Source organism: Salmo salar, unplaced genomic scaffold (assembly GCF_965601325.2).
Source record: "Salmo salar unplaced genomic scaffold, fSalSal1 ptg000221l, whole genome shotgun sequence".
In the NCBI taxonomy this organism is placed as follows: domain Eukaryota; kingdom Metazoa; phylum Chordata; class Actinopteri; order Salmoniformes; family Salmonidae; genus Salmo; species Salmo salar.
In genome coordinates this window covers 70431-90000 of record NW_027675333.1, presented here as the reverse complement: position 1 = coordinate 90000, position 19570 = coordinate 70431, and positions in this window count along the sequence as shown.

The following is a 19570-nucleotide window of genomic DNA, read 5'->3' as shown; positions in this document are numbered from 1 at the left end:
TTTCCTACAGAGACCATCAGGTCATCATCAATATAAAGGATATTATCTAAACATTTCCTACAGAGACCATCAGGTCATCATCAATATAAAGGATATTATCTAAACATTTCCTACAGAGACCATCAGGTCATCATCAATATAAAGGATATTATCTAAACATTTCCTACAGAGACCATCAGGTCATCATCAATATAAAGGATATTATCTAAACATTACCTACAGAGACCATCAGGTCATCATCAATATAAAGGATATTATCTAAACATTTCCTACAGAGACCATCAGGTCATCATCAATATAAAGGATATTATCTAAACATTTCCTACAGAGACCATCAGGTCATCAGCAATATAAAGGATCATATCTCAAGCCTACTCTCTCTATTGAATGTTTATATAAAGGATATTTAAAAACATAATAATTAGCCTAGACTTACCAGAGTCTGTCTGTCTTTCCTTCAAATCAACACAACACAGGAAATCAAATATTTTCTGATGCTCTTGCAGAGGAAGTAGTCTATATTACAAACTTCAAAATCCTTTTTATATTCATCTCAAATACACTACAAGTTTTAAATTCCCTACATGGCAGGAAAGTTCTCATGCAAAAGGTTATACAGTTCAGATCCTGTACAGAGTTTGTCTTTGGTTTCGGGAAGGCTGAAAGATAACATTGAAATCCCCCCAAGTATTGAAAACAGGATGTTAACTTAGTCACAAGGTTGCGCTAACTACAGTAGTGTTGCAAAATCCTTTACACCCCACTCTTCCCCATCAGTCTTAAGAACAAAACATGTGGTTTAATGTAGATACATTTAGATACAACAGAAACAATATGTGGTATTCTCAACTTCTCTTTTAACAGAACAGAGACATTTCAGAGGAAAGGCTGGTGGGAAGTGTTATAGGAGGACGGGTTCATTTTTATGGCTGAAATGGAATAAATAAATGAATTCCATTTATTCCATTCCAGTCTTTACACTGAGCCTGTCCTCATATTGCTCCTCCACCAGCCTCCTCTGGTTTGTATGTGAAAGTATGCAGGTATTCATGTTGTTGTGGAGGGAAATTATATTTAAACAAAATACTTTTAAAAGGTATAATGCAGCCGTAAAAATAAAATAAAATCAGACAGTAGAATCAGACCTGCTCCCTGACTTTTAACACTAGAATCAGTCCTATATGATAATATCAGTTTTTACCTTTATTTAACTAGGCAAATCAGTTGAGAAAAAATTCTTATTTTCAATGACGGCCTACGAACAGTGGGTTAACTGCCTTGTTCAGGGGCAGAACGACAGATTTTTACCTTCTCAGCTCAGGGATTCGATCCAGCAACGTTTCAAGTACTGGCTCAACACTCTAACCAGTTGGCTACCTGCCGCCTCTACACTCTAACCACTAGACTACCTGTCGCCTCTACACTCTAACCACTAGACTACCTGCCACCTCTACACTCTAACCACTAGGCTACCTGCCGCCCCTCCACTCTAACCACTAGGCTACCTGCCGTCCCTCCACTCTAACCACTAGGCTACCTGCCGCCTCCACACTCTAACCACTAGGCTACCTGCCGCCTCTCCACTCTAACCACTAGGCTACCTGCTGCCTCTACACTCTAACCACTAGGCTTCCTGCCGTCCCTCCACTCTAACCACTAGGCTACCTGCCGCCCCTCCACTCTAACCACTAGGCTACCTGCCGCCTCTCCACTCTAACCACTAGGCTAACTGCCGCCTCTACACTCTAACCACTAGGCTTCCTGCCGCCCCTCCACTCTAACCACTAGGCTACCTGCCGCCTCTACACTCTAACCACTAGGCTACCTGCCTCCCCTCCACTCTAACCACTAGGCTACCTGCCACCCCTCCACTCTAACCACTAGGCTACCTGCCGCCCCTCCACTCTAACCACTAGGCTACCTGCCGCCCCTCCACTCTAACCACTAGGCTACCTGCCACCCCTCCACTCTAACCACTAGGCTCCCTGCCCCCCCTCCACTCTAACCACTAGGCTACCTGCCTCCCCTCCACTCTAACCACTAGGCTACCTGCCCCCCCTCCACTCTAACCACTAGGCTACCTGCCGCCCCTCCACTCTAACCACTAGGCTCCCTGCCCCCCCTCCACTCTAACCACTAGGCTACCTGCCCCCCCTCCACTCTAACCACTAGGCTACCTGCCGCCTCTACACTCTAACCACTAGGCTACCTGACGGTCCCTCCACTCTAACCACTAGGCTACCTGCCGCCCCTCCACTCTAACCACTAGGCTACCTGCCGCCCCTCCACTCTAACCACTAGACTACCTGCCGTCCACTAATGAGGCCTAATTGAATGATAAGAAGGATGAAGGGGTTGATTTAATGTAGAAAGACAATAGTGTAATGATGAGTTTGTGTTATGCCTATTTATCAGCAGCAAATCATTTGACCACACCCCCTTGTGGGTTAATAATATTCTCTTTTATGTTTTACTTTCCACAAATAAACTGTTGTGGGTCTGTTTTATTGACTGTAACTCTAACACTAATCACATGTATTGTAAGGAAATGAACACATGCTATGAGTTACAGTAGGCCTTTAGAGTGATGTAAAACATGTCCTGGACTCTGTCCAAGTTGATGAGCGGGAAACAAACAATAGCAGTCAACCTTCACAGCCGGCCCATCGACACTACTCCTAAACTATACCACAACTAATTTCACACATGATAAGAGTTATCCTGATCAGCTGGCCCATCGACACTACTCCTAAACTGTACCAAAACTAATTTCACACATGATAAGAGTTATCCTGATCAGCTGGCCCATCGACACTACTCCTAAACTATACCAAAACTAATTTCACACATGATAAGAGTTATCCTGATCAGCTGGCCCATCGACACTACTCCTAAACTATACCAAAACTAATTTCACACATGATAAGAGTTATCCTGATCAGCTGGCCCATCGACACTACTCCTAAACTGTACCAAAACTAATTTCACACATGATAAGAGTTATCCTGATCAGCTGGCCCATCGACACTACTCCTAAACTGTACCAAAACTAATTTCACACATGATAAGAGTTATCCTGATCAGCTGGCCCATCGACACTACTCCTAAACTGTACCAAAACTAATTTCACACATGATAAGAGTTATCCTGATCAGCTGGCCCATCGACACTACTCCTAAACTATACCAAAACTAATTTCACACATGATAAGAGTTATCCTGATCAGCTGGCCCATCGACACTACTCCTAAACTGTACCAAAACTAATTTCACACATGATAAGAGTTATCCTGATCAGCTGGCCCATCGACACTACTCCTAAACTGTACCAAAACTAATTTTACACATGATAAGAGTTATCCTGATCAGCTGGCCCATCGACACTACTCCTAAACTGTACCAAAACTAATTTTACACATGATAAGAGTTATCTTGATCAGCTGGCCCATCGACAGTACTCCTAAACTGTACCAAAACTAATTTCACACATGATAAGAGTTATCCTGATCAGCCGGCCCATCGACACTACTCCTAAACTGTACCACAACTAATTTCACACATGATAAGAGTTATCCTGATCAGCCGGCCCATCGACACTACTCCTAAACTATACCAAAACTAATTTCACACATGATAAGAGTTATCCTGATCAGCTGGCCCATCGATACTACTCCTAAACTATACCAAAACTAATTTCACACATGATAAGAGTTATCCTGATCAGCTGGCCCATCGATACTACTCCTAAACTATACCAAAACTAATTTCACACATGATAAGAGTTATCCTGATCAGCTGGCCCATCGATACTACTCCTAAACTGTACCAAAACTAATTTCACACATGATAAGAGTTATCCTGATCAGCTGGCCCATCGATACTACTCCTAAACTATACCACAACTAATTTCACACATGATAAGAGTTATCCTGATCAGCTGGCCCATCGATACTACTCCTAAACTATACCAAAACTAATTTCACACATGATAAGAGTTATCCTGATCAGCTGGCCCATCGATACTACTCCTAAACTATACCAAAACTAATTTCACACATGATAAGTTATCCTGATCAGCTGGACCATCGACCCGCTGTGTTTTGGTCCCCCTTTTTCGATGTATGTGACAAAATGAGCATCTATTTACCAAATCCTCCTTCAGAGTCACATGATGGTAAAACATTGTGATTTCTATATAGTACTGTATCTGAAAGAGCAGATTCTGCAGGTTAAACATTGTGATTTCTATATAGTACTGTATCTGAAAGAGCAGATTCTGTAGGTAAAACATTGTGTTTCTATATAATACTGTATCTGAAAGAGCAGATTCTGCAGGTTAAACATTGTGATTTCTATATAATACTGTATCTGAAAGAGCAGATTCTGCAGGTTAAACATTGTGATTTCTATATAGTACTGTATCTGAAAGAGCAGATTCTGCAGGTTAAACATTGTGATTTCTATATAATACTGTATCTGAGAGAGCAGATTCTGCAGGTAAAACATTGTGTTTCTATATAGTACTGTATCTGAAAGAGCAGATTCTGCAGGTTAAACATTGTGATTTCTATATAATACTGTATCTGAAAGAGCAGATTCTGCAGTTTCCTTGACACTTACCTTTATCAAATAACTCTCAACATTCAAGAGGTGCAGCTTTATTTCCAAAGTTCAATTTTTCTTCAACAATATCCGTGTTGTCCATGTTTTAATCACATGACCACTCCAGCAGCAGCATTAATCTGGCAACTACGCAAAAACTATTAACACAATCAAATTAAAATCTGCTATTCTGTCGTCAATGGATGAACGGCCAATAGAAACCAGATAGAAACTGATAGTGGTGCATGTGACCTCAGTTCTGGTTAGCCACAGATGTCCAAACCAACTTGCTCAAGGTCTTTCCATGTCTGGGGAAAGATGAAACCAGGCCAGCGGGTGACTGTCTGAGACTGTCTGAGACTGTGGTTTTGAGTCACGTGGAGCCTTACATGGGCAAAGGCAGAAATGTGACTGTGGACAGCTTCTTCACATCAGTTTCCCTGTCAGACAAGTCGATTGGGAAGAAGACTAGCAAGCTAGGAACAGTGAAAAAACTAAGTTGACTAGCCTAGCCAGGTCATTATAGTATATACAGTATCTCTACCATATACAGACACCAACTAGTATCCCCTTTATGATCTAGCCAGGTCATTATAGTATATACAGTATCTCTACCATATACAGACACCAACTACTATCCCCTTTATGATCTAGCCAGGTCATTACAGTATATACAGTATCTCTACCATATACAGATACCAACTAGTATCCCCTTTATGATCTAGCCAGCTCATTACAGTATATACAGTATCTCTACCATATACAGACACCAACTAGTATCCCCTTTATGATCTAGCCAGGTCATTACAGTATATACAGTATCTCTACCATATACAGACACCAACTAGTATCCCCTTTATGATCTAGCCAGGTCATTACAGTATATACAGTATCTCTACCATATACAGACACCAACTAGTATCCCCTTTATGATCTAGCCAGGTCATTACAGTATATACAGTATCTCTACTATATACAGACACCAACTAGTATCCCCTTTATGATCTAGCCAGGTCATTACAGTATATACAGTATCTCTACCATATACAGACACCAACTAGTATCCCCTTTATGATCTAGCCAGGTCATTATAGTATATACAGTATCTCTACCATATACAGACACCATCAAGTATCCCCTTTATGATCTAGCCAGCTCATTACAGTATATACAGTATCTCTACCATATACAGACACCAACTAGTATCCCCTTTATGATCTAGCCAGGTCATTACAGTATATACAGTATCTCTACCATATACAGACACCAACTAGTATCCCCTTTATGATCTAGCCAGGTCATTACAGTATATACAGTATCTCTACTATATACAGACACCAACTAGTATCCCCTTTATGATCTAGCCAGGTCATTACAGTATATACAGTATCTCTACCATATACAGACACCAACTAGTATCCCCTTTATGATCTAGCCAGGTCATTATAGTATATACAGTATCTCTACTATATACAGACACCAACTAGTATCCCCTTTATGATCTAGCCAGGTCATTACAGTATATACAGTATCTCTACCATATACAGACACCAACTAGTATCCCCTTTATGATCTAGCCAGGTCATTATAGTATATACAGTATCTCTACTATATACAGACACCAACTAGTATCCCCTTTATGATCTAGCCAGGTCATTATAGTATATACAGTATCTCTACTATATACAGACACCAACTAGTATCCCCTTTATGATCTAGCCAGGTCATTACAGTATATACAGTATCTCTACTATATACAGACACCAACTAGTATCCCCTTTATGATCTAGCCAGGCCATTACAGTATATACAGTATCTCTACCATATACAGACACCAACTAGTATCCCCTTTATGATCTAGCCAGGTCATTATAGTATATACAGTATCTCTACCATATACAGACACCAACTAGTATCCCCTTTATGATCTAGCCAGCTCATTATAGTATATACAGTGTCTCTACCATATACAGACACCAACTAGTATCCCCTTTATGATCTAGCCAGGTCATTACAGTATATACAGTATCTCTACTATATACAGACACCAACTAGTATCCCCTTTATGATCTAGCCAGGCCATTACAGTATATACAGTATCTCTACCATATACAGACACCAACTAGTATCCCCTTTATGATCTAGCCAGGTCATTACAGTATATACAGTATCTCTACTATATACAGACACCAACTAGTATCCCCTTTATGATCTAGCCAGGCCATTACAGTATATACAGTATCTCTACCATATACAGACACCAACTAGTATCCCCTTTATGATCTAGCCAGGTCATTATAGTATATACAGTATCTCTACCATATACAGACACCAACTAGTATCCCCTTTATGATCTAGCCAGCTCATTATAGTATATACAGTATCTCTACCATATACAGACACCAACTAGTATCCCCTTTATGATCTAGCCAGCTCATTATAGTATATACAGTATCTCTACCATATACAGACACCAACTAGTATCCCCTTTATGATCTAGCCAGCTCATTATAGTATATACAGTATCTCTACCATATACAGACACCAACTAGTATCCCCTTTATGATCTAGCCAGGCCATTACAGTATATACAGTATCTCTACCATATACAGACACCAACTAGTATCCCCTTTATGATCTAGCCAGGTCATTACAGTATATACAGTATCTCTACCATATACAGACACCAACTAGTATCCCCTTTATGATCTAGCCAGGTCATTATAGTGTATACAGTATCTCTACCATATACAGACACCAACTAGTATCCCCTTTATGATCTAGCCAGCTCATTACAGTATATACAGTATCTCTACCATATACAGACACCAACTAGTATCCCCTTTATGATCTAGCCAGGTCATTACAGTATATACAGTATCTCTACCATATACAGACACCAACTAGTATCCCCTTTATGATCTAGCCAGGTCATTACAGTATATACAGTATCTCTACTATATACAGACACCAACTAGTATCCCCTTTATGATCTAGCCAGGTCATTACAGCATATACAGTATCTCTACCATATACAGACACCAACTAGTATCCCCTTTATGATCTAGCCAGGTCATTATAGTATATACAGTATCTCTACTATATACAGACACCAACTAGTATCCCCTTTATGATCTAGCCAGGTCATTACAGTATATACAGTATCTCTACCATATACAGACACCAACTAGTATCCACTTTATGATCTAGCCAGGTCATTATAGTATATACAGTATCTCTACTATATACAGACACCAACTAGTATCCCCTTTATGATCTAGCCAGGTCATTATAGTATATACAGTATCTCTACTATATACAGACACCAACTAGTATCCCCTTTATGATCTAGCCAGGTCATTATAGTATATACAGTATCTCTACCATATACAGACACCAACTAGTATCCCCTTTATGATCTAGCCAGGTCATTACAGTATATACAGTATCTCTACCATATACAGACACCAACTAGTATCCCCTTTATGATCTAGCCAGGCCATTACAGTATATACAGTATCTCTACCATATACAGACACCAACTAGTATCCCCTTTATTATCTAGCCAGGTCATTACAGTATATACAGTATCTCTACTATATACAGACACCAACTAGTATCCCCTTTATGATCTAGCCAGGCCATTACAGTATATACAGTATCTCTACCATATACAGACACCAACTAGTATCCCCTTTATGATCTAGCCAGCTCATTATAGTATATACAGTATCTCTACCATATACAGACACCAACTAGTATCCCCTTTATGATCTAGCCAGCTCATTATAGTATATACAGTATCTCTACCATATACAGACACCAACTAGTATCCCCTTTATGATCTAGCCAGCTCATTATAGTATATACAGTATCTCTACCATATACAGACACCAACTAGTATCCCCTTTATGATCTAGCCAGGTCATTACAGTATATACAGTATCTCTACCATATACAGACACCAACTAGTATCCCCTTTATGATCTAGCCAGCTCATTATAGTATATACAGTATCTCTACCATATACAGACACCAACTAGTATCCCCTTTATGATCTAGCCAGCTCATTATAGTATATACAGTATCTCTACCATATACAGACACCAACTAGTATCCCCTTTATGATCTAGCCAGCTCATTATAGTATATACAGTATCTCTACCATATACAGACACCAACTAGTATCCCCTTTATGATCTAGCCAGCTCATTATAGTATATACAGTATCTCTACCATATACAGACACCAACTAGTATCCCCTTTATGATCTAGCCAGGTCATTACAGTATATACAGTATCTCTACTATATACAGACACCAACTAGTATCCCCTTTATGATTTAGCCAGGCCATTACAGTATATACAGTATCTCTACCATATACAGACACCAACTAGTATCCCCTTTATGATCTAGCCAGGTCATTATAGTATATACAGTATCTCTACCATATACAGACACCAACTAGTATCCCCTTTATGATCTAGCCAGCTCATTATAGTATATACAGTATCTCTACCATATACAGACACCAACTAGTATCCCCTTTATGATCTAGCCAGCTCATTATAGTATTTACAGTATCTCTACCATATACAGACACCAACTAGTATCCCCTTTATGATCTAGCCAGGTCATTACAGTATATACAGTATCTCTACCATATACAGACACCAACTAGTATCCCCTTTATGATCTAGCCAGGTCATTACAGTATATACAGTATCTCTACTATATACAGACACCAACTAGTATCCCCTTTATGATCTAGCCAGGTCATTATAGTATATACAGTATCTCTACCATATACAGACACCAACTAGTATCCCCTTTATGATCTAGCCAGGTAATTATAGTATATACAGTATCTCTACCATATACAGACACCAACTAGTATCCCCTTTATGATCTAGCCAGCTCATTACAGTATATACAGTATCTCTACCATATACAGACACCAACTAGTATCCCCTTTATGATCTAGCCAGGTCATTACAGTATATACAGTATCTCTACTATATACAGACACCAACTAGTATCCCCTTTATGATCTAGCCAGGTCATTACAGTATATACAGTATCTCTACCATATACAGACACCAACTAGTATCCCCTTTATGATCTAGCCAGGTCATTACAGTATATACAGTATCTCTACTATATACAGACACCAACTAGTATCCCCTTTATGATCTAGCCAGGTCATTACAGTATATACAGTATCTCTACCATATACAGACACCAACTAGTATCCCCTTTATGATCTAGCCAGGTCATTATAGTATATACAGTATCTCTACTATATACAGACACCAACTAGTAGCCCCTTTATGATCTAGCCAGGTCATTATAGTATATACAGTATCTCTACTATATACAGACACCAACTAGTATCCCCTTTATGATCTAGCCAGGTCATTATAGTATATACAGTATCTCTACCATATACAGACACCAACTAGTATCCCCTTTATGATCTAGCCAGGTCATTACAGTATATACAGTATCTCTACCATATACAGACACCAACTAGTATCCCCTTTATGATCTAGCCAGGCCATTACAGTATATACAGTATCTCTACCATATACAGACACCAACTAGTATCCCCTTTATGATCTAGCCAGGTCATTACAGTATATACAGTATCTCTACTATATACAGACACCAACTAGTATCCCCTTTATGATCTAGCCAGGCCATTACAGTATATACAGTATCTCTACCATATACAGACACCAACTAGTATCCCCTTTATGATCTAGCCAGGTCATTATAGTATATACAGTATCTCTACCATATACAGACACCAACTAGTATCCCCTTTATGATCTAGCCAGCTCATTATAGTATATACAGTATCTCTACCATATACAGACACCAACTAGTATCCCCTTTATGATCTAGCCAGGTCAATATAGTATATACAGTATCTCTACCATATACAGACACCAACTAGTATCCCCTTTATGATCTAGCCAGCTCATTATAGTATATACAGTATCTCTACCATATACAGACACCAACTAGTATCCCCTTTATGATCTAGCCAGCTCATTATAGTATATACAGTATCTCTACCATATACAGACACCAACTAGTATCCCCTTTATGATCTAGCCAGGCCATTACAGTATATACAGTATCTCTACCATATACAGACACCAACTAGTATCCCCTTTATGATCTAGCCAGGTCATTACAGTATATACAGTATCTCTACCATATACAGACACCAACTAGTATCCCCTTTATTATCTAGCCAGGTCATTACAGTATATACAGTATCTCTACCATATACAGACACCAACTAGTATCCCCTTTATGATCTAGCCAGGTCATTATAGTATATACAGTATCTCTACTATATACAGACACCAACTAGTATCCCCTTTATGATCTAGCCAGGTCATTACAGTATATACAGTATCTCTACCATATACAGACACCAACTAGTATCCCCTTTATGATCTAGCCAGGTCATTATAGTATATACAATATCTCTACTATATACAGACACCAACTAGTATCCCCTTTATGATCTAGCCAGGTCATTATAGTATATACAGTATCTCTACTATATACAGACACCAACTAGTATCCCCTTTATGATGTAGCCAGGTCATTATAGTATATACAGTATCTCTACCATATACAGACACCAACTAGCATCCCCTTTATGATCTAGCCAGGTCATTACAGTATATACAGTATCTCTACCATATACAGACACCAACTAGTATCCCCTTTATGATCTAGCCAGGCCATTACAGTATATACAGTATCTCTACCATATACAGACACCAACTAGTATCCCCTTTATGATCTAGCCAGGCCATTACAGTATATACAGTATCTCTACCATATACAGACACCAACTAGTATCCCCTTTATGATCTAGCCAGGTCATTATAGTATATACAGTATCTCTACCATATACAGACACCAACTAGTATCCCCTTTATTATCTAGCCAGCTCATTATAGTATATACAGTATCTCTACCATATACAGACACCAACTAGTATCCCCTTTATGATCTAGCCAGCTCATTATAGTATATACAGTATCTCTACCATATACAGACACCAACTAGTATCCCCTTTATGATCTAGCCAGCTCATTATAGTATATACAGTATCTCTACCATATACAGACACCAACTAGTATCCCCTTTATGATCTAGCCAGCTCATTATAGTATATACAGTATCTCTACCATATACAGACACCAACTAGTATCCCCTTTATGATCTAGCCAGGTCATTACAGTATATACAGTATCTCTACCATATACAGATACCAACTAGTATCCCCTTTATGATCTAGCCAGCTCATTATAGTATATACAGTATCTCTACCATATACAGACACCAACTAGTATCCCCTTTATGATCTAGCCAGCTCATTATAGTATATACAGTATCTCTACCATATACAGACACCAACTAGTATCCCCTTTATGATCTAGCCAGCTCATTATAGTATATACAGTATCTCTACCATATACAGACACCAACTACTATCCCCTTTATGATCTAGCCAGCTCATTATAGTATATACAGTATCTCTACCATATACAGACATCAACTAGTATCCCCTTTATGATCTAGCCAGGTCATTACAGTATATACAGTATCTCTACCATATACAGACACCAACTAGTATCCCCTTTATGATCTAGCCAGGCCATTACAGTATATACAGTATCTCTACCATATACAGACACCAACAAGTATCCCCTTTATGATCTAGCCAGGTCATTACAGTATATACAGTATCTCTACCATATACAGACACCAACTAGTATCCCCTTTATTATCTAGCCAGGTCATTACAGTATATACAGTATCTCTACCATATACAGACACCAACTAGTATCCCCTTTATGATCTAGCCAGGTCATTATAGTATATACAGTATCTCTACCATATACAGACACCAACTAGTATCCCCTTTATGATCTAGCCAGCTCATTATAGTATATACAGTATCTCTACCATATACAGACACCAACTAGTATCCCCTTTATGATCTAGCCAGGTCATTACAGTATATACAGTATCTCTACCATATACAGACACCAACTAGTATCCCCTTTATGATCTAGCCAGGTCATTACTGTATATACAGTATCTCTACCATATACATACACCAACTAGTATCCCCTTTATGATCTAGCCAGGTCATTACAGTATATACAGTATCTCTACCATATACAGACACCAACTAGTATCCCCTTTATGATCTAGCCAGGTCATTATAGTATATACAGTATCTCTACTATATACAGACACCAACTAGTATCCCCTTTATGATCTAGCCAGGTCATTACAGTATATACAGTATCTCTACCATATACAGACACCAACTAGTATCCCCTTTATGATCTAGCCAGGTCATTACAGTATATACAGTATCTCTACTATATACAGACACCAACTAGTATCCCCTTTATGATCTAGCCAGGTCATTACAGTATATACAGTATCTCTACCATATACAGACACCAACTAGTATCCCCTTTATGATCTAGCCAGGAAGCAGGTCCTGCTCTCCCTCTTCCCCCAGGCACCACATCTCCCTCGGGGGAGAAAGAAGCTACAGTCACCAAGCAGGCAGCAGGTCCTGTTCTCCCTTTTCCCCCAGGCACCACATCTCCCTCGGGGGAGAAAGAAGCTACAGTCACCAAGCAGGAAGCAGGTCCTGTTCTCTCTCTTCCCCCAGGCACCACATCTCCCTCGGGGGAGAAAGAAGCTACAGTCACCAAGCAGGCAGCAGGTCCTGCTCTCCCTTTTCCCCCAGGCACCACATCTCCCTCGGGGGAGAAAGAAGCTACAGTCACCAAGCAGGAAGCAGGTCCTGTTCTCCCTCTTCCCCCAGGCACCACATCTCCCTCGGGGGAGAAAGAAGCTACAGTCACCAAGCAGGCAGCAGGTCCTGCTCTCCCTTTTCCCCCAGGCACCACATCTCCCTCGGGGGAGAAAGAAGCTACAGTCACCAAGCAGGCAGCAGGTCCTGTTCTCCCTTTTCCCCCAGGCACCACATCTCCCTCGGGGGAGAAAGAAGCTACAGTCACCAAGCAGGAAGCAGGTCCTGCTCTCCCTCTTCCCCCAGGCACCACATCTCCCTCGGGGGAGAAAGAAGCTACAGTCACCAAGCAGGAAGCAGGTCCTGCTCTCCCTCTTCCCCCAGGCACCACATCTCCCTCGGGGGAGAAAAGAAGACACAATGTCAAGTCGGCAGGTGCACACCGAACAAGGCCAATGAAAACCGATTAGATTTGTTTGTGGACGCGAAGCATAAAGAGAAGATGGGATTGATTCACGTGTAAAGGTGCGGTACAGTGTCTGATACAATCAACAAATTATTGTTTTAATATCTTGTCATCAATATATTTCCACAAATATGTATTTATGAAATTCATCTTTTACAATTGTTCCCTGGTGCTTTTGATTAGGAATACAGCAAATCGTTTCACCAGCGGACCTGGCTGGTTTTATTATTATTATAGATTTTTTTGTTTCTAATTTGTCAAAAGAAACTGTAACTGGACTTTATTAATTACTATAACTCTATTACTAATCAAATCTACAAATACAGTTGATCAAATGGATTACGCTGTAGTGTTTTATTGTCAAGGAAATAGGCTGTAGGACAATTTTATTTTCTACTTTGTAGAATTAACAATTGTTGTTATTTTATTTATATATTTCCACTCATATTTCTTCATGTAATTTATCCTTTACAATAGTTTATACACTATGTATCAAGTGTTTATTTAACAAACCATGTTTACACACCTTGCACCTTGCTGGTTGATATGCATCTGATGCATATGCTAATGTGGACGCCTGGCAACTTTCTCTAGCGGGGACGTATATGCTGATAGACCAGGTGGTTCTAGTGTTAATTAATGACTGGTAGATGGGTGTTCTGATAGGCTGATAGACCAGGTGGTTCTGGTGTTAAGGACTGGTAGATGGGTGTTCTGATAGGCTGATAGACCAGGTGGTTCTAGTGTTAAGGACTGGTAGATGGGTGTTCTGATAGGCTGATAGACCAGGTGGTTCTAGTGTTAAGGACTGGTAGATGGGTGTTCTGATAGGCTGATAGACCAGGTGGTTCTAGTGATAAGGACTGGTAGATGGGTGTTCTGATAGGCTGATAGACCAGGTGGTTCTAGTGTTAAGGACTGGTAGATGGGTGTTCTGATAGGCTGATAGACCAGGTGGTTCTAGTGTTAAGGACTGGTAGATGGGTGTTCTGATAGGCTGATAGACCAGGTGGTTCTAGTGTTAAGGACTGGTAGATGGGTGTTCTGATAGGCTGATAGACCAGGTGGTTCTAGTGTTAATTAATGACTGGTAGATGGGTGTTCTGATAGGCTGATAGACCAGGTGGTTCTAGTGTTAAGGACTGGTAGATGGGTGTTCTGATAGGCTGAAAGACCAGGTGGTTCTAGTGTTAAGGACTGGTAGATGGGTGTTCTGATAGGCTGATAGACCAGGTGGTTCTAGTGTTAAGGACTGGTAGATGGGTGTTCTGATAGGCTGATAGACCAGGTGGTTCTAGTGTTAAGGACTGGTAGATGGGTGTTCTGATAGGCTGAAAGACCAGGTGGTTCTAGTGTTAAGGACTGGTAGATGGGTGTTCTGATAGGCTGAAAGACCAGGTGGTTCTAGTGTTAAGGACTGGTAGATGGGTGTTCTGATAGGCTGATAGACCAGGTGGTTCTAGTGTTAAGGACTGGTAGATGGGTGTTCTGATAGGCTGATAGACCAGGTGGTTCTAGTGTTAAGGACTGGTAGATGGGTGTTCTGATAGGCTGATAGACCAGGTGGTTCTAGTGTTAAGGACTGGTAGATGGGTGTTCTGATAGGCTGATAGACCAGGTGGTTCTAGTGTTAAGGACTGGTAGATGGGTGTTCTGATAGGCTGATAGACCAGGTGGTTCTAGTGTTAAGGACTGGTAGATGGGTGTTCTGATAGGCTGATAGACCAGGTGGTTCTAGTGATAATTAATGACTGGTAGATGGGTGTTCTAATAGGCTGATAGACCAGGTGGTTCTAGTGTTAAGGACTGGTAGATGGGTGTTCTGATAGGCTGATAGACCAGGTGGTTCTAGTGTTAATTAATGACTGGTAGATGGGTGTTCTAATAGGCTGATAGACCAGGTGGTTCTAGTGTTAAGGACTGGTAGATGGGTGTTCTGATAGGCTGATAGACCAGGTGGTTCTAGTGTTAATTAATGACTGGTAGATGGGTGTTCTAATAGGCTGATAGACCAGGTGGTTCTAGTGTTAAGGACTGGTAGATGGGTGTTCTGATAGGCTGAAAGACCAGGTGGTTCTAGTGTTAAGGACTGGTAGATGGGTGTTCTGATAGGCTGATAGACCAGGTGGTTCTAGTGTTAAGGACTGGTAGATGGGTGTTCTGATAGGCTGAAAGACCAGGTGGTTTTAGTGTTAAGGACTGGTAGATGGGTGTTCTGATAGGCTGATAGACCAGGTGGTTCTAGTGTTAAGGACTGGTAGATGGGTGTTGCTCATGCATTCACTCATGCTGACCGGCTCCAGTACTTTATTCTTGACTAAACCTCCAAGTCAGCCTAGACTTTTGGTCTGATAGCAGAAGCTACAGGTCCTGCTTTCAGAACCTTTGGTTTGCTGTCTGGCTTAATGCCAAGCTTCCCTGTGATGTCGTTCATACAACCCTGCTGTCCATTAAATCTGTCTGTTTCTTTAAGATGGCAGGTAGGTCTATGTCTCCACGTGTCATTGTCTGCACTGATGGCCAGTCCAGTGTGATTTTCTCCAACTATGAACATCCCAGTAGTGACACATAGTCTCCTTTCAGGAGGTAGAGTGGCAGCTTTCAGTTTGTCTGTATACCTGAACTGTGACATCAGTGATGTCTCTCAAGGTGACAGATTCACCTGTGTAAGTCTTTAACACGAGGTGCGCTGGTTGAAGTGGAAGGTGTTTCAGTGTGATTTCCTGGTCTGATGAGTCACTCACCTCAGTGTTCTCTTACTCAATAGTGTGAACATGTTTCTTGTTTCCCGTTTTGCATTTTCTGTTCTCTTTTTGTTTCTAGAGGATTTGTCAAGTGTGTATTTTTTTACCACAGGCTGGACAATCCATGTCCTTACACCAGCATGTAGAATCCTGACATCCCTTTATACCACAGGCTGGACAATCCATGTCCTTACACCAGCATGTAGAATCCTGACATCCCTTTATACCACAGGCTGGACAATCCATGTCCTTACACCAGCATGTAGAATCCTGACATCCCTTTATACCACAGGCTGGGCAATCCATGTCCTTACACCAGCATGTAGAATCCTGACATCCCTTTATACCACAGGCTGGACAATCCATGTCCTTACACCAGCATGTAGAATCCTGACATCCCTTTATACCACAGGCTGGACAATCCATGTCCTTACACCAGCATGTAGAATCCTGACATCCCTTTATACCACAGGCTGGACAATCCATGTCCTTACACCAGCATGTAGAATCCTGACATCCCTTTATACCACAGGCTGGACAATCCATGTCCTTACACCAGCATGTAGAATCCTGACATCCCTTTATACCACAGGCTGGACAATCCATGTCCTTACACCAGCATGTAGAATCCTGACATCCCTTTATACCACAGGCTGGACAATCCATGTCCTTACACCAGCATGTAGAAGAAGCCTGATGTCCCACCTTGCCACAGTGGAAGCATGTGACTTGATTTTCCCGTCTCTGATTTTCAGTTGAAACTCTGCGCACTTTTCCTTTTTTTGTGATCAACTTTTTTATTTATTATAAAGGAACACAGACAAGAACAAATAGCAGCAGGAATGGTTATACAGCTAGAGACACAATACTGTTCAAATATATATCAGAATAAATAGCAGCAGGAATGGCTATACAGCTAGAGACACAATACTGTTAAAATATATATCAGAACAAATAGCAGCAGGAATGGTTATACAGCTAGAGACACAATACTATCAAAAAATATATATAAGTATAATATGTAAACCAGGTATTGCAGGTAAAAACAATTATAATTAACCACATATACAATCACTCACCTGAGCCGCATCAACCCCTCCTGGGACCACCCCACCCCACCCTCCATCCCCTCCTGGGACCACCCCACCCCCTCCTGGGACCACCCCATCCCACCCTCCAACCCCTCCTGGGACCACCCCAACCCACCCTCCAACCCCTCCTGGGACCACCCCATCCCACCCTCCAACCCCTCCTGGGACCACCCCAACCCACCCTCTAACCCCTCCTGGGACCACCCCACCCCACCCTCCATCCCCTCCTGGGACCACCCCACCCCCTCCTGGGACCACCCCATCCCACCCTCCAACCCCTCCTGGGACCACCCCAACCCACCCTCTAACCCCTCCTGGGACCACCCCAACCCACCCTCCATCTCCTCCTGGTACCACCCCAACCCACCCTCCATCCCCTCCTGGTACCACCCCAACCCCCCCTCCAACCCCTCCTGGGACCACCCCAACCCCCCCTCCAACCCCTCCTGGGACCACCCCAACCCACCCTCTAACCCCTCCTGGGACCACCCCAACCCACCCTCCATCTCCTCCTGGTACCACCCCAACCCACCCTCCATCCCCTCATGGGACCACCCCAACCCACCACCCCAACCCACCCACCAACCCCTCCTGGGACCACCCCAACCCACCCAACCTGATCGCTATGAAATAAAATACAAAATCAGTAAAAAATCAGTAAGGCCACATTTGCACTAAAATTATAATGAACGTCAATCAGTTGGGTAAAAAACTAACTTGTATAGTTTCAGCTGCAGATAACCAGCTGTCAATTGTTTTATAAATGATATCTATAAAAGTGCTGATCCAATGAGGTGTGGTGGTAGCCCCATGGATCCTAGCAGTGGATAGTTGATAATAAATTATATCTATAAAAGTGCTGATCCAATGAGGTGTGGTGGTAGACATCTTAGGTCCAACATCTGTTTAGCTGCTGTCAAACCTGACAACATTAAACCTATTTTCTGTAATGATAGTGGTGAATTATCATTAAGTGATAACAGTTTGGGGGAACAAGGTATGATGATATCCACTACAGCAGATAAGACAGAGGGTACCTCTTTCCAAAACATGTCCCCTGGTCACTCCCAGTTGATAAGAGAATTATCTAATAAAGGTAAATGAATCAATAAACCATGATGAATTATTAGTCATACAGCAGGGTTAATGAATAATCAATGTAATGATCAATGTAGGGATCGATCAGTCTGATTAGTTCCGGAAAGTCCAGGAACCACTGGAGAGGGAAAGAAATGTGTGTATGCAATTAGTATAGAGAGATAGAGAAACAGATGGTAAAGGGGGCTTCAAAGCATTTCTAACCTTGAGGGAAAGGAACAGGCTGAGCTCGGGATAGTGATAAACAGTGTGAGAAGTTTATGGGGGATGCAGGTCACCAACGGATTGTGTGTAAATGCATGTGCGTAAGTAAGCAAGAACTATATAATGACTGTTTTGTTATCCTGACGGCAGAACGTTCTCATGAATAAAGCTACAGAAACCTTTTGCAGAAAGCTGAGTCCTTGCCTAATTATTTGAACCCATTGTCTTACAAACTTTGGGCATTAGTCAAGGCGAATTGATTATTGATTATTATCATAAAAGATATAAAATTCCTTTAACAATTGGTCCTTCGAGCCGGATTTCAAACTGCCGCTGTCGTTCCAAGGAGACACGGAAACCGGGCGGATGAAATATCCGTAAATCACCTGGCCCTTTACTGTGGGTTCTTTACAAACTGGTACGCGACAGAGGTGGTGACGAGATTCAACGAACATTGAAAAACTCAGCTGCAAATAACAAGGTTAGTAAGCTTTATTCATTGTTTTGGGGAATAGCACCTGCATGATTACATTAAATAAGGAATGAGTGAGAGCAC